This window comes from Tachypleus tridentatus, chromosome 9 (genome assembly GCF_004210375.1).
Source record: "Tachypleus tridentatus isolate NWPU-2018 chromosome 9, ASM421037v1, whole genome shotgun sequence".
NCBI classification, from domain to species: Eukaryota; Metazoa; Arthropoda; class Merostomata; order Xiphosura; family Limulidae; genus Tachypleus; species Tachypleus tridentatus.
The window spans coordinates 59,734,896-59,740,895 of NC_134833.1; positions in this window are offsets into that span (position 1 = coordinate 59,734,896).

Here is a 6,000-nt window from a genome sequence, read left to right on the forward strand (position 1 = left end):
GTCGAACAGAGAATCAGTGACTCCAAAGCTGGAACTGTATTGATCTTAAAGAATTTTAACTCCTCGGACACACGAGCAAATTGACGGGGATCGTAATAAAGAAACAAACAACAGCTATATATTTATACCATTTAAAATTACTTTATAATATTAAATACGTGTGGAAACTTACGTCAATCACGTTAGTGCTTTGAAGAAAATATATTAAAGATGTAATATATATATATTTATACAACGTTCTGTAACAGAGAGAAACTTCCACAAAAAAATGAAAATATAAGCGAACAGATATGAGTCACGTGATAGTATTATATGTAATGAAGATGATCACTGTATTATTGAATCATGCCAAACACGGTTCGATCAATACGGAAAGTGGCTTACACTCGTTGAAACACTGGCTATGTCATAAAGTTTAAGACAACTAAAAATTAGTTTAAACTATTGGCTGAAGGATGTTTGATAAATCATATAAAAAGGGTTTTATAAAGTGAAATCTCCATGAAATCAACAACATCTGCAACAAGAAAGTTCTCTTGTTGTTCTCTTAAGTCTGTTGATGGCCAAAGGCAACACTATAGATATAGCTTGATAACTGGGGTGCAATAATTTCTTTTTCAAACTTTACTGATATATATTTAATGTATTAAGTATTTAATTGTATTACTGGAATAAGTGTTCTCTTTTTGTGTTTTATCATTCGGAAAACAAAACAACACAAAAATAGAGTAAAATATTATTTTATTCAAATCTCTTTATTTTCACAAGAACGTTACTGTACATAAAAAAAACCCTCTCATGAATTATATCACAATTTTAATGGCTAAGAGGGTTCGAGGGTCAGGTTTAAAAAACTTCAAAGAAATATTTTAACTGGGTTATACATGAATTTCTAAACCAATTTCATTGACGTTGAACACTTTTATTCACGTCTAAATGTTATGATCTGTTGCTTGGGGAAAATAGCGTAACTTCTTTCTATCTATATTAAATAAAGCATTTTAGGTAAGCTGCTATGTAACAAGTAAAAAATGTCGTCCGATTATAAATCAAACATAATTTTTATGCAGAGTTGAATAAGGACAAGCCTAATAAAATGAACGAGTTAAAAAGTCCGACAGAAAAGTTTTTAGTAAAGAGGCAGATTGCGAAGGTAGTTCGAGTATCATAATTAATCATTTTTTTCTTTAATGAATTATAATTTTCAAAACAATGTTTCCTTGCTGTGAATAATCGATTTTGTCCTCAGTAAAAAACCTTCTCGGTATAAGAATTGTACTTAAAATTTGATTTATATTGAGTGTTAATTTAACACAGTAACTATAGATGTTAAGAATGAAGAATTAAAACGACAGTATTCAAATATAATAAAAAATTATTTAACGATATATCAGTACTTTAACATCGCGAAACGTATTCATAAATATTTCAAACTTGAATTTATGATATTCATGTAGTGATGGAAACTGTGTTTATTTGTAATAATTTTAACTATATGTTTGACTATCTCAATATCACTAAAACTGCAATTTCGTCACTTGGCGATCAGTTCACAGATAGATCAATGTGTAAAGGTGTATTTAACAATGAACAAACAAGTTATTTAAAAACACGTAACCATTATAGCCATGGTTCGTTGCTGTGGGGAGAAAGTTTCTAAAACACATTGAAGTAAAACGATTTAAGTATGAGTTACCATCAAATTTAAATATATATATATATATATTTTTCAAATGTTCTTATTATCACTTTTTAATATTTGAAAGTCATGGCTTTTGCATTAATGGCTTTTATAGTCATACAAGAGAAATACTGGATTTTCTTTCTTCAACTAAGATACAGATGAAAACAACATTTATTTTAATGAAGTACCTCTTCGAGTATCACAACAAAAAAGGAAAAAAATTTACTAAGTCACCACAAACTCAACAGTTTTATTGCTTTATCAAAGATTTATTTTCTAGATAAAGATATAGAGAATTAAACAAATACTTAAAAGAAGGAACAGTACAGATTACTATATTACAGGTAATATTTAAATGCTGGTATTCATCAGTTTTTAAGTGAAGTGTTGAAGCTGCAAACACAAGTTACATTAGAATAATTAATGTCAATTCACTTACAATAGAACTATTAATATTTCCTTTATTTTTAGTCAAATAATCTGATACCATATGCGGTAGAAGATAACAAGATAACTCCCCAAATAATTACAAGTACGAGTATGTATCTAGAAGATGTAATATAGTGGGTACATTTTACTTCTCTAAGGTACTATAATACCTCTTGTATATGCGTGCCTTAATTTTGAACTGTTTGTGAAATTACTCAACTAAATCTTCCATTTAAGAAAGGAAAAAATAATAATAGTAACGTATGTTGTTATTTGTTTCATTTAAAAATATATTGTTTAAGTTATAAAGTTTTAAACAAATTAAAATGAACAAACCCGTTTCAATAATGTGTGAATTGTTTCGAGATAATATTTTAAACGAAAGGTGTTTTATCAACATATAAAATAAATTGTCTAGTTTTATTATATATATTTTAACGTTGTTTATAAATAGCATGTAAAAAAGTAAAATACGAAGTGACCCTTTAATAAGCAAGTAATAAAAGTAATGATGAATGTGTTGCAGTGCCAAAAATAACAGAAATAAGGTGAATATCAATACATAAAAAACATACAAAACCGCTGCACAAACTTACCAAAAATAACTTTTTAAACAATTAAACGTTGATTTCCTACATTTGCATAAATTCAGTTTTAGAAAAAGCACTTATACTAAACAGTGCTATTCAGTCTTAGGGTGACTGATAACCAATAGTTTGTTCCGATTGACTCCATACTTGGTGGCTACAGTTTGCAAAATTAAATCTTAATCAACAGAGAGAGGTAAAAGTGTAGACGAAGCAGTCAAATTCTTGTGAGCCAGTCAGAATAAAGATAATTCATGAAATAAATTCGTGGCGTTTTCTATGAATAATTATTCTTTAAAACAGTTAGAGAATATACAGCAACATCGTGCGTTTTGGTCACACAATGTTCCAACCATGGCGTTTATGTCATGTTGCTCAGCAACTCAACCATACTACTACTATTGTTATTAGTTTACATACTGAAAGTATAAAATAAAATGTATAGACAATAAAACTGTAAAAAATATTTTAGATTACTTAAATTGGAGTCTCTTTTTTATATTTTATAAACGATGATAATTTAACAGAAAGTACATTAATTGAGAAATGATTTAATTTCAAATTATAACAGATATTTTACTTTTACATCAACTTTTATATAACATTCTACAACTTTGTTTTCGAAACATTTAATTGTTTATTTTCGTTTGTTTACAATGAACTTAATGTGTATTTGTAGACATAAATAACTGTATATAAACTGAAAGTAACACTCTTGAAACAAAGACAGAGTATAAAACCATAATTAAAAGAAATAAAATCAAATCATTAGTTGACTATTTGTACTTAAGCATAAAGCAACACAATGTGCTATCTAGGCTGTGCCCACCAAGGGTATCGAAATCCGATTAGTGGCGATGTGAGTCCGCAGACAATCGACTGTGACTGTGGACCTCACTGTTGGAAATCTCACTACTTATTTTAGACTAAAATTCCATGATTCTACTCGCTGATCCACCAGAGAACTCTGACTTTTAGGATAGTTTTTTATGGATCAAATTAACCTAAATATAAAAATTCAATTTTATTGCAAATTGCTAATTTTTATATATATATTTACTGCTTTGAAACTGGAGATATGTAAAATTCTTTATGCAAATGTAGAGTTCCAATCCATAACTAAGAAACAGAAAATTAAATTAAAATTACATTTTTTAACATTTGTAAATTGTTTCTAAAATTAGCACATTTACGTTATGAACACGATGTTTACCAAATTACAGTTAATTGTCGAAACAGGGTAAATCATAATACTAGAAACACGAACCCATTCAGACTATTCTTTTAAAATTGATTCCAGGCATTCTCTCAGGTCGTTCACTTTTTCTGGGCTTTCTTCGTTCATCTCTGCAGTAAAAATTAGATAGAAAGAGAAAATATTTCATTCACTGAAAAGGTTATTTCTCTCATGAGACGAACCAGCTTTTATTAAAAAAAACATTTTATTAAACTACAAAAGGAAGGACTTTGCCTGTTACAAACTTATAAATTATTCTCAGGTATGAAACTGTATAGCTACAGCTTATACCAGAAGTTAATGTATAACCCAGATGAAACATGTCTGTTGAGAAATTTCAAATTAACTCTCGACATAGTGTAAAGTACAGTTATGTGTATGGTAAAACTTTAATTTTTCACTCAAGATTTTTGTTGTTATTTTTAACTGCTCAAATACGGATATGAAAAGAGAAAATTTATACCAGTGATGAGTTTATTTAACATTTTATACATCAATAAATTTTAAAATGAACTTACTACATATATAAGTGAACCTATATGGATCATGTTGCTTTTCGTCGACGTCAGGGTTAAGAGCACAACCAGAGCTACAAACAGAACTCTCATCTTCAGAATGTTGCTTTTCAATAAAGATTTTCAGTTTATGAGGCCACCTTTATATCATTCATCAAACGCTTTCAGCCAGTAATTTCAACTACCCTATAATTAAATTGATTATTCACTTTTTGCGGATTGGCCAAATTGCGTTTGGTTAAAGCCAATAAAAGAACAATTGCACTAAACAGAGGCACCTGCATCCATACAATTAGATCACGTGACTCGAACTGCAGTTTCTTTTTTGTGGAAGCTTTCCTTTGTAAAAGCACGTAATATATATTACGGGTTGGAAGAGTTATTTACAAATACATCCGTTAGAGTAAAATATTGTAGATTGCATTACGTATATTCTAAACTCACAAATTACATAAAGGTTTCAGAATAGAACATTATTATATTGTTTAATGATCAACTAGTAACTTAATTTGTTAAGCAAGACTAACAAATAGACATTCATCTGCTGAGATGCTGATAGAAATTTTAAAGTGTTACAGATTTAATATTTTTGTGTATTCTCTTCTTTTTCTTTCGTATTTATTCGTGAGAAAACTAATATGTTTGATATCAGTTTCTATACATAAATAATTTATATTATACATCAATATTATATATATCATAGTTGGTTTCAAATTTACGATACCACACCAAAATATCTAAAAAAGTACTGCCTTCTTGGTCAGTTGGCCCAGATAATGCCAGGCTGCAAATCTAAGGTTAGTGTAGTAACTCCGTGAAATATATTTCGAATTTTTAGGTACGGAGAATTATAGAAGTAACTAAAAGTACCACAACAATACAGAGCTTACGGACATCACACAAAATTTAAATGTAAATTTGTTATTAGCTATCTCTTCATAACATTATAATGTCTATGATGGTCAAGTAAGTTGCTGAAATACATATTTCAAATGGTTTTAATATAGTATAATCAATGTTTCGTTCAGATATCCGCACCAAACGCGACATTGTAATAGCTGCATATTTTCATTTTGCTACACATCAACAATTACAATATATTTTTTCTCTTTTAACGCTCATTAAATTTATATTTAAAGAATAAGTATAAATTTAGTACAAATTTCCAAAGGAAATAATTAAGACTTTTAAATTATATTACTAGATATTTTTAGAATACTTTCGTATGTAAATGGTATAACATGTTTCTTTTTAAAAAAGTAATTTTACTATATCACAAGTCAACCTGTATAAGAAAAACTGAAGACTTCCATAAACGACATTTCTACCTGAACTACTTTTGCCCATTAGTCAGCTAAAACTTTATCTATTGAAAAATGCATTGTTTAACTAAACGTTTGTTTGTTTGTTTGTTTTTGAATTTCGCACAAAGCTACTCGAGAGCTATCTGTGCTAGCCGTCCCTAATTTTGCAGTGTAAAAGTAAAGGGAAAGCAGCTAATCATGACCACCCACCGTCAACGCTTGGGCTACTTTTTTATCAACCACT